The sequence below is a fragment of the Danio aesculapii genome, chromosome 17 (assembly GCF_903798145.1).
Source record: "Danio aesculapii chromosome 17, fDanAes4.1, whole genome shotgun sequence".
NCBI classification, from domain to species: Eukaryota; Metazoa; Chordata; class Actinopteri; order Cypriniformes; family Danionidae; genus Danio; species Danio aesculapii.
In genome coordinates, this window is record NC_079451.1 from 10,343,955 (window position 1) to 10,356,378 (window position 12,424).

The window sequence follows — 12,424 nt, forward strand, 5'->3', positions numbered from 1 at the left end:
TGAACACTCTCTTCAGGTCGAGGTACTCACTGGGCACGTTTGACAGGTCCATGCGCTCCACCTGAAACACAGAACAGGACACAGCAGAACGAGCAGACGAAAGACAAGACTCATGACAGTTCTCACTCCACGAAAATATAGTATTAAGACCCCAGTTAATGTGAGGCTTATGGAGGACCAGCCAAGGATGACCTAAAACCACTGGTGTGTTAGAACAGTCTGTTAAAAAAAAGGATATATTTTCAACATGATTTCCGGACGTGATCATCTTTATGGGTTTAGTGGAGTGAGTGATGGGGGGGAAGGGAAAGTCCGCTGAGGGCGCGCACAGCAATGGGTTGTGAAAGGGCGATAACCGGAAGTTTAAAACTGAAAGCGAAACTGGAATCAATGAAATTCCCCTCTGCCCCGGAATCAAAAAGGGCATGGGTGTTCTGGCTTCCGGAATCCCATGATAAAGTGACGGGCAATAAGGTAGCCGCCGCAGAGGGTTTATCCAGATTAATTTCACCCATCAGTAACCTCTTACCTACTGATGGGTGTTGTCTTTTACTGGACAAGAAACCACACGATGTCCCGCGCCACCACAGTAAAGGCAGAGTCCCTCCTCTCTCCGCCGGCGCTTCTCCTGCACGGACAAGCGGGATCTGCCCACCTGCATCGGTTCCGGGTCAACGCTCCCCACTTCCGCCGCCGCAGCCAAAGCCGGAGGACCAGAGACCGGCTCCAAAAACCTGACCTGCTGCCTGCGGTTCTGTCGGCGAAGCAATCTGGTGTCCACCCGAACCGCCAGATCCACTAGTTCGTCCAAAGTCTTTGGAAGATCTACTGTATAGATCTCGTCCTGAAGACGCTCTGATAGTCCATGCAGGAACATGTCCCACTGCGCCTCCTCGTTCCAGCCGCACTCAGCCGCCAAGGTCCGAAACTCAATTGAGTAGTCCGCCACGCTCCGATTCCCCTGACGGAGTTCGGCGAGGATTCAGGCGGCCTCTCTCCCGGAAGCGGCCCGATCAAAAACTTTCTTTAGCTCTTTGGAGAACAGCTCGAAAGTAGAACAGCATGGCAGTTTCTGTTCCCAGGCTGTAGTTCCCCATTGAGCCGCCTTACCCGAAAGGAGAGTGATGACAAAGGCGACCTTAGCCTGCTCCGTGGAGAACAACGACGATTGCAACGTGATATACAAGTAACACTTGGAAAGAAAGGACCGGCATAAGTGAGGCTCTCCGGAATAGCAGGTTGGAGGAGGAAGGCGAGGTTCAACAAGGCGACTAGTAACCACTGGTGCTGGCAACACTACAGGGGCTGGTGCGGCCTCAGCTTGTGCCGCTCCAGTAACCAGCTGTTGGACCTGAGTGGTGAGCAAAGAGACCTGGCCGACCAGAGCCTGAATCGCCTGAGCGGTGGTAGCTAATGCCTCATCCTGCCGGTCAATCCTGGCGTTACTGAGCGAGATGAACTCGGAGATCTGGGATACACTCGCTGGATCCATGATAAGGTCAGTTCGTTTTGTCACGTGTAAATAAAGGTACAGAGAAGGATCCAATATGCAAGTGAACCTTAAAATTACACTGTCAGAATAAAGCCAACAGGGCTACAAATGGAGGGTGAGGACACTGGGATACTGGGGCAGGAACAGAAGGGTGAAACGAAGTCCAGCAGTCACTCCTCTTAGTACTGAGCACAATACAGACTCACATAAGCAAACACAATGAACTGACAAGGAGACATAGAAACGTAGCCCAGATATAGGCTCAATAATGAACCTCAGCTGGTGATCAAATCAAACAGCTGAGTGACGTCATAACACGTGACCAAACAAATACACGTGGACAAACAAACAACACAAACCCATGTGACAAAACAGATACTCCGGAAAGCGCACAAACCTGCAACCGTGACACCTATCATTGCTGAGGTCTGTAAAAGACAAATACAACATTTACATTTTACATTTACATTTAGTCATTTAGCAGACGCTTTTATCCAAAGCGACTTACAAAGGAGGACAAGGAAGCAATTTACACAACTATAAGAGCAGCAGTGAGCAAGTGCTATAGACAAGTTTCAGGTGTGTAAAGTCTAAGAAGCAAAGCATTAGTAAAAAATTTTTATTTATTTTTTTTTTTTGAGAGAGAGAGAGAGGGCACAGTTAGTGGTATAGCCAGAGAGGCAGTTGCAGATTAGGAAGGAAAGTGGAGACTAAACAGTTGCGTTTTTAGTCGTTTCTTGAAGACAGCAAGTGACTCTGCTGTTCTGATGTAGTTAGGGAGTTCATTCCACCAACTGGGCAGATTGAATGTGAGAGTTCGGGAAAGTGATTTCTTCCCTCTTTGGGATGGAACAACGAGGCGACGTTCATTCACAGAGCACAAGTTTCTGGAGGGCACATATATCTGCAGAAGTGAGAGCAGATACGAAGGAGCACAGCTAGAGGTCACTTTGTAAGCAAACATCAGAGCTTTGAATTTGATGCGGGCAGCAACTGGCAGCCAGTGCAAACGGGTGAGTAGCGGAGTGACATGTGCTCTTTTGGGTTCATCAAAGACCACTCGTGCTGCTGCGTTCTGAAGCAGCTGAAGAGGTTTGATAGAACTAGCTGGTAGCCCGGTTAGCAGAGAGTTGCAATAGTCCAGTTTGGAGAGGACAAGAGCTTGAACAATGAGTTGAGCTGTATGTTCAGATAGGTAGGGTCGGACCTTTCTGATGTTATAGAGTGCGAATCTGCAAGATCGAGCAGTTCTAGAAAAGTGGTCAGAGAAGTTCAGTTGGTCATCAATCGTTACTCCAAGGCTTTTTACCATTTTGGATGCAGTGATGGTTGCTCCATCCATCTGGATTGAAAAGTTATGGTGAAGAGTCGGGTTGGCAGAAACTTCAAGCATTTCCGTTTTCGTGAGGTTAAGCTGGAGATGATGATCTTTCATCCAGTGTGAAATGTCTGACAGGCAGGCTGAAATGCGAGCTGGAACCGAGGGATCATCAGGGTGAAAAGAGAGGGCTTGTTTAGTAATATCCATGTAAGACAGTACCTAATTTATTACGATGTACTTGTCATTACTGATGTGTGTTTCCCTGTTCCTCAGCATGCTCTGTACCAATGTGCCAAAGAGAAAGATATCATGTCTTTAATTAATCTTAATATATTTTTTTGGAAACTAACTCCATTGTTCAGTCGGTTCAAGCTGTTATACCTGTTTGCTGAGCTCCAGGTCTTCCAGTATATCTCCACTGTTTCCCTTGTGAGTGTCAGGGGTGTTGCTAGACATAAAGCTCTACTGGGGCACGAGCCCCCCTTAACCGCACACAGCACCCCCCACCCCCCAAAAAATTATTTACCCATATATAAATACCTATACTAAATATTATAAATTATGGCACATGCTCCCGTAAATGGGGATGCTCTTGTGAGTCTCCCTTTTCTGCCTGTTGTGTTCATTAACTACAATTTAATCAACTACTAGAAAAGAGACATCTATCTAAAAATCTATGCCCACCTCCAACGGTCTTCCTCTTAGAAGGACATCTATTTACCATCCGACCAGCCATCCATCCATTCATCAATCTATCTATCATCCATCCATCAATCCAAAAAAACACCTAACCAGACATCAGTTTGCAGTCATTGCTGAGGTGTGATTCCCATTTATCCACATGGCCCAGTCTAATCTGCAAAAGACAGAAACAAGACTAACAAAGCTCTACATGCTGGCTGATCTCCAGCATTAAACCAAATCTTCTCCAGTGTTCTTTAGATAAATATTCACCATTCCGCTTGTGAGTCTCCTTCTTCTGCTTGTAGCTCTATTACCTACAAAGTAAATAACTGCCACTGACAAGAGATCACTAATAATCTATGCCCACCACCACCCCCTTCCTCTTGGAAGGACATCCATCCATGCACCCATCCTTCTGCCTTTGAAGGATATTCTTGAGCATAAGTTTCCAGTCATTGCTGAGGTGTGTATTCCTATTTTACTCCACATGCTGAACTCCAGTCTGTAAAAGACAAAGACACGACTAACAGAGCTCTACATGCTTGCTGAGCTCCAGCAATGCACAAGCTGAGTTTCCTTCTTCTGCCTCTTGTGTGTCCATTACCTGAAAAAGAAACACTTGTTAACAAGACATCATGCTAACTATCTAAGCCCACCTCCATCCCCTTCCTTTTGGAAGGACATCTGTCTTCAATTGGTGATACCTGACCATCATTTTTTCATCATTGCTGAGGTCTGCAAAAGACAAAGACAACATCAATAGTACTCTACCTGCTTGTTTAGTAATGTCTATCTATCTATCTATCTATCTATCTATCTATCTATCTATCTATCTATCTATCTATCTATCTATCTATCTATCTATCTATCTATCTATCTATCTATCTATCTATCTATCTGAAGATACCCGACCATCACTTAGTCTGTAAAAATTAAAGTATATAATTTTAAATGTTTATAAAGTTGATTTGATTCAACTTAAAATGTAAGACAGCACCTAATTTATAATGATGTACTTGACATTACAGATGTGTGTTTCCCTGTTCCTCCACATGCTCTGTGTCATTCTGCCAAAGAGAAGGATATCAGGTCTTTAATTAATCTTAATACATTTTTTGTAAACTAACTCCATTGTTCAGTCGGTTCAAGCTGTTCTACCTGTTTGCTAAGCTCCAGGTCTTCCAGTATATCTCCACGGTTCCCCTTGTGAGTCTCAGGGGCGGTGCTAGACATAAAGCTTCACTGGGGCACAGGCCCCCTCAACCGCACGCAGCACCTCGCCCCCACCCCCCAAAAAATTATTTACCCATATATAAATAGCTATACTGAAAATTAAATTATGGCACATGCTCCCGTAAATGGGGATGCTCTCGTGAGTCTCCTTTTTCTGCCAGTAGTGTGTTCATTAACTGCAATTTAATTAATTACTACAAAGAAGATATCTATCTAACAATCTATGCCCACCTCCACCCCCTTCCTCTTAGAAGGACATCTATTTACCATCCGACCAGCCATCCATCCATTCATTAATCTATCATCCATCCATCAATCCAAAAAATACCTAACAAGACCATCAGTTTGCAGTCATTGCTGAGGTGTGATTCCCATTTCTCCACATGCCCCAGTCTAATCTGCAAAAGACAAAAACAAGACTAATAAAGCTCTACTTGCTGGCTGATCTCCAGCAATAAACCAAATCTTCTCCAGTGTTCTTCAGATAAATTTTCACCATTCCCTCCCTCTTCTTCTATTACCTGAAAAAAGAAAAACCTGACACAGACAAGGCCTAATTACTATCTATACCAACCACCACTCCTTCATCTTGGAAAGATGTTCATCGATTCACCCGTCCATCTGATTTAAAAAAATAATAATTCCTTTCCATCCAGTCGTTGCTGAGGTGTGTGATTCCCTTTTACCTCTCCATGTGGTCCATTACAATCTACAAAATAGATTGTTTTTTTTTAATTTACAATCTACAAAATACAACAGAAAGATGTCAAGTCATTAATTAATTTTGATACCATTCTTTTTGAAGTTTCATCTAACCATTGTCTCCAATCTGGTTCTGTTCTAACACTAACAAGTAATACTGCTCCACTCCAACCTGCAAAAGACAAAAGCTGCACTTACACACTCGACAGCATATGAATATATGAATGTAGCATATGAATGTAGTGTCGTCATATGAATATATGAATGTAGCATATGAATGTAGTGTCGTCCCAAATAGAACACTAACAGCTATTTACTAACCGGAAATTCAAAGCGTTTCCCAGATGACGTTTGACGGATGCCAAATTAGTTAAACAAATGACCAAACTATCAAATAATAACTGCCATGAGAATAACCGCACTCACCATACGGAGGTGGCATAATATAATCACTCTAGTAGGAGAATTTTGCTTTCGCAACTCAAAATAAAGTAATCAAACTTAAGCGCCTGATAGCTGCACCTCTTCCGCTACATGATCAAAACTGCGGCTGTTTAATGTGTGAAGTGTCCAACAGTCCACACTTCTTTTTAACGGTTAAATAAGGGCATCATCCAGGAATTTAAAATGCACTTAATCTTTTTGTGAGTGCACTACTTGCACTATTTATACTACAGAATGGCATAAAATAGTGCATAGGTATGCGATTTGGGACGCACCTATAGACAGCACTGAGAGCCCTACCTGCTGTTCTCCAGCATTTTTTTAGAGAAATGTCCACCGATACTCTTGTGAGTCTCCTTCTTCTGCCTGCTCTCTCTCCATTACCTGAAAAAGAAAAACCTGACACAGACAAGGCCTAATTACTATCTATACCAACCACCACTCCTTCATCTTAGAAAAATGTCCATCGATTCACCCGTCCATCTGATTTTATACAAATAAATTACTGACCATGAGTCGTTGCTGAGGTGTGTGATTCCCTTTTTCCTCTCCATGTGGTCCATTCTGATCTGCAAAATACAACAGAAAGATGTCAATCATTAATTAATCTTGATACCATTCTTTGGACGTTTCATCTACCATTGTTTTCAGTCTGGTTCTGTTCAGTGGTGATTCTTAGATATCAGTTTACTTGCTTCTGCAGTGTCTTCCATGTTTCTCCTAGTGTGGTGTCTCCTGGTTCCTCATCTGATCTTTGTCCTGTTTGCCCTCTGTGGTATCTGTCTACAGTCTCCAAGCCTGCACAGTCATGTTCATAGACTATTACTATCTGCATCAATAGTCTCGAATGCTTACACTCGTTAATAAACATAGTTTATATTATTCACCTGAATCCCGTCCCTTCTGTGACACATTTAATATATTTTTAAATGTTTCATAAAGTTGATTTGATTCAAATTAAAAAGGGAGTACCTAATTTATTACGATGCACTTGTTATTACTGAGGTTCGTTTCCCTGTTCCTCCACATGCTCCATGCCAATCTGCCAAAGAGAAAAATATTAGGTATTTAATTATTCTTAATACATTTCTTTGGAAACTAACTCCATTGTTCAGTCTGTTCAAGCCATTCTACCTGCTTCCTGAGCTCCAGATCTTCTAGTATATCTCCACCGTTCCCCTTGTGAGTCTCCTTCTGCTCCAATCCAACCTCCAAAAGACAAAGACCGCCCCAACAAAGCCCTACATGCTGTTCTCTACTGATGCTCTTGTGAGTCTCCCTCTTCTGCCTGCTCTCTCACCATTACCTGAAAAAAGAGAACCCTGACACAGACAGGGCCTAATTAACCATTTATACCAACCACCACTCCATCTTGGAAGGACGTCCATCGATTTCATCTGATTTTCTATTTTTTTTTTTATAAATTCCTCACCATCCAGTCGTTGCTGAGGTGTGCGATTCCCTTTTTTCTCCATGTGGTCCATTCCAATCTACAAAATACAATAGAAAGATGTCAAGTCATTAATTAATCTTAATACCATTCTTTGGACGTTTCATCTACCATTGTTTCCAGCCTGGTTCTGTTCTAACACTAACAAGTAACATTTCGCAGCTATGAATAAATACTCTACTAGATGACAAGATGATCTATAAACTCAGAATAGCTAAATGTTACATTAGTTAAACTGTAAACAAAACAAATAACAATAAAAATCTGCAAATGTTGAACAGACTGACAGCATAAACTACATATAAATAATACAACAGCCAGACAATCTATCAGACAATAGATGTACAGTTATATTCAATGTGTTAAAGCTGACAGCATACAAATACATTATAACAGATCAATTTATCTGACAATATAACAAATAACAATTTGAAATAATAAACAAGATTGCAATACACAAATGAAGCATACAAACAAACTAAAAATACTGTATCTATCTCTGTCTATCTGAAGGTAATACCAAAACCATCACTTACTGTGACAGTAAGGACAGGTTCTCCGCCCACTGAAGCACCCTCACCTGAGTCTAATTAGACACACACCTGACAATCATCACCATCACACCACTATAAAGACTCCACTCACATTCACTCAGTGTTCGGCCTCTTCGCTAGTAAAGAAAGTACTGAACTCCCTATACACCATCAGTGTTGATTCTTAGATATTAGTTTACTTGCATCTCCAGTGTTTTCCATGTCTATCCCAGTGTGGTGTCTCCTGGTTCCTTGTCTGGTCTTTGTCCTGTTTGCCGTCTATAATATCTGTCTTCAATCTCAAAGCCTGCACAGTCAAATATCCAGTTCATGTTTATGAACTATTATCTGCATCAATGTACTCGCCTGTGTATACTCACCTGCCATCTTGTAAATAAACACTGTTCATTATTCACCTGAATCCTGTCCCTTCTGTGACACTTACTCTGTAAAAATGTAATTATATAATTAATGTTTTATTTAAGTTGATTTGATTCAACTTAATGTAAGGTAGTACCTAATTTATTATAATGACTTGTTATTACAGATGTGTGTTTCCCTGCTCCTCCACACGCTCAGTGCCAATCTGTAAAAGAAAAAGATATCAGGTCTTTAAATCTCAATACATTTCTTTGTGTTGTTCAATACAACTCCACTGTTCAGTCGGTTCAACTAATTCTACCTGCTTCCTGAGCTCCAGGTCTTCAAGTATATCTCCACCGTTCCCCTTGTGAGTCTCCTTTGTCTGCTCTGCTCAAATCTGCAAATAAAAAAACAGACTGCCCCAACAAAAACCTATGTGCTGTGCTTCAGCATTTGTTAGATACATGTTCACCGATTCTTTTCTTGTGAGTCTGCCTGCTCTCCATTAGCTGAAAAAGGAAAAACCTGACACCGATGAGGCCTATCTATCTATACCAGTGGTTCTCAAAGCGGGCTTCCTTCTAGTGGTACACGAAGGGGTCACTGAATAATAATTAAAAATATATTAACACTCCTTGACGTTTATGATAACATCAATGTGTGATTAGTATATCTTTTGTCTGAGACCTGAATAATGTTATTAAATGTAACCTCCCTGACTCATATCTCCTTTGTGGTTTATACAAAAAAAACATCTTACAGAAGCCATGTTTAGTCAAAATATCATCATTATATTACTTAAACATTTATATTACTTACACACCACTGAATAATAATTAAAATTATATATACACTTATAACCATTTGACGTGTACGATAACACCAACATGTGATTAGTATGTTTAGTGCATCACGTAATTAGATGCTACGAATCAAAAAAATTGTGGAGCTCTCAAGCAGATACGCACTACACACAGAACATAGACTCATGCACATTTTGCCATCTTTGAAGCTTGAAGAAACACAAAAATTAAAGTTAGTCTCTGTGTGCACAGACGGAGCACCTGTAAACCTTACCCAAGACAGTGGTCGGGTGCACAGTGTACGCAAACTCCACAGTTTACTTAAGATATGATCTCAATTCCACCAAATCATGAAAATGCTGCATGTATGAATTGATAAATCATGTATGAATTGGTCAAACAGTGTATTTATAATGACTGGCTTTTCTGACACATACTGTAAATGAAACGGTGTATGCATCTAATCTCTCATTTAAATATGCAATTGTGAATCATATTTAAAATACAAGTTACTGTTTAGATTTCAAGGAGACCGGGGATAGTTGTAACGCTTTCAATCTCTAGAACCAGGAACTAGTTACAATTCAGTTGATTCACTTCACACATGCTCATATTAGTCCTCATAGCACATATGAAAAAGTAGAGTCCTGTGACAGACACAGCAGATATTAGACGGAAAAAACGACAGCTAAGAAGGTAATACTTTTTACTTTATTTTTAAGACAGCAGTGCCTGATTTGTAGTTAAACCCATGTTATTTGTGTGTCAGCGTGTGGATATATTTAATCCACGCTGCTGGTGATAATGTTTCAGCTGACAACAGATTCATGGCCATTTAACGCTGGGTCAGTTTAACAACAACAACAACAACAACAGTTTAACAAAACTCTTGCTAGTAACATCAGTGAAATGTTACCACCAACCCCTAGCAGATTTAAAACTGTATTTATATGATTTAATTTAAGTATTCCTACAGCTCTTGAAAGAGGAAGAAGTCAAAGTGCTTGATTTCTGAGGGCTCATGAAGTCTGGACACACAAATAGTGTTCAATTGTTGAAGCTGATGCACATTTTCACATTTTATTCAGCTTTGTATCACAGACACAAATTATACTGAAAGCTCAAAGTTAAATAAGAAGTTTTCAAATCCATTTTTTGGTCACAATTCTTATTTTATAATGTTACATCTCACCCCCAGTGGAAATGATCATTTACATCTCACCATGGGGTGTGTTACAACTAACCAAGACTGTGGGGTGAATTGTAACATTTCACTTCTCCTGTTTGAAACTAAAAAGTGTTCAAATTTTCAGTTTGTGCTGCAAAAATAACTTGTATGCCATTTAATAGCAGACACTCGAAACTCAAGATCTCAAAGATAAATAAAAAAATATAATAGAAGTACAACTATCCCTGCTCTCCTCCATACAAATATGTCATGTGTACATGCAACATATATTTCAAAATGTATGAAAAATGGTTTATATATTATATAATTATGATGACATATACATTTATGAGGCCTAAGCTACATTTCCAGGTTTTGATGAATATAGGCTACTAGGCATGGGCCGGTATAAGTTTCTGACGGTATGATAAACTTGAAATAAATATCAGTTTACAGTACTGCTGTAAAATATTTTCTTTTTAAATGTCTTAGTAAAAAAACAACAAATTTTTCCCCATTTAACACAATATATTACATTTTAGGAAACATTTATAATATTTTGTATCAGTAAACATGTCAGGCTACATAATTAAAATAAACCATTGATCTCTACTATCATCATTAGCTTCAAAAACACAGATTTCCTTACAACATATTTAAAAACACTTAAAATAAACCCTCTACTTACAGTATACCTTAGAAACGGTATCACAAAACATCTTTCTGATTTTTAATACCATGACTTTTTCAAACTGTGGTAAATCTTAAAACCGGTTATCGTCCCACGCCTATAGGCTACCATATGCTAATACTTTACCTTTAAGTACAGCATTTTATTTATAATTTTTTTTTACTTTTTACGAACAGTACTAATTTTAATGAACTTTAAAGTGCATTTTTATTTGAGTTTAAGCACAGTACAGTGTTAATGTTCAAACTATTTATAATGTTTAAAGTGTCTGATAATATTTTTATGAATAAATTTGCCTTGCCTTGCCCTGTTTAATCAGCTGTAGCTGATTAATTAGGCCTACTACGCTACTATATTTCAATGCTAGTCATTAGGTGGTACTTATAAGTTGAACAAGTTTGAGAACCACTGATCTATACTAAACACCACCCTTTTCATCTTGGAAGGACGTCCATCGATGCACCCGTCCATCTGATTTTTTTTTTTATAAATTCCAGACCATCCAGTCCTTGCTGTGGTGTGTGATTCTCTTTTTCCTCTCCATGTGGTCCATTCCAATCTACAAAATACAATAGAAAGATGTCAAGTCATTACTTTATACCATTCTTTGGAAGTTTTATCTACCATTGTCTCTAGTCTGGTTCTGTTTTAACACAAACAAATAATATTTCACAGCTGTAAGTAAATACTCTACTAGATGATAATCTATAAACTTAGAATAGATAAATGTGTTACAATAATTAGTAAAACTGTAAGTAAAACAAATAACTGAAAATCTGCAAATGTTGAACAGGCCGACAGCAAAAACTACAAAAAAATACAACAGTAATGTGGAATATGTGTTAAAGCTGACAGCATACAAATACATTAGCAATTTATATGAAGGTATAACAAATAACAATCTGCAAATGATAAATTTGATAGCAATATACAACTGAAACATACAAACAAAAATATTGTATCTTTTGCTCTACCAACCTAACATCATAACAAATGGCATTTTACGATTATAAAAAGGGTATTAAATAAGATAACAAAATACACAAACTAGAAATATATATATTCAAAATCCTAAAATTGACACGTCGACAATACAGCAATCTCCAATTCCAACATTCAGTACAATCTACAGTCTAGCCGAAAAAAGACGAAGAAAACTAATATTATAATCTGAAATTATATAACAGATATTTAACGATATAACAATATTGAAATCTTTAGTGTCCTTCACCAAAATCATCTCGAAAAAGACAAATAATTACCTAAAATGATACTTTTAGAAAGATCTTTACGTACCACTAATGTGAGCGATGGCCAGACACTGAATGCAGGTCACACTAGTTTCTCAACGTCATCGACCGTTTTTCGAACACATTCTTTTTTTAGAACGCCACGGACTTTGGTAACCACAGCAACGTCACCGCGCCGCCATATTCAATCACCTTAAAGGTACAGTGCGCGATTTCCGTGAAGCACTGAACAATATAACAACAATAATAATAATAATAATAATAATAATAATAATAATAATAATAATAAT

General features: G+C 39.1%; 1 long non-coding RNA gene across 1 annotated transcript; it reads right to left on the reverse strand.

Moving 5' to 3' along the window:
- Nucleotides 1–6,573: 6,573 nt before the first annotated feature.
- Nucleotides 6,574–7,110, reverse strand: LOC130244371 (uncharacterized). Its single transcript, XR_008839230.1, has 3 exons — nucleotides 7,011–7,110; nucleotides 6,849–6,918; nucleotides 6,574–6,674 (listed from the first exon to the last, which is right to left on the reverse strand). It is a non-coding gene; the product is annotated as an uncharacterized LOC130244371 (long non-coding RNA).
- Nucleotides 7,111–12,424: the final 5,314 nt, after the last annotated feature.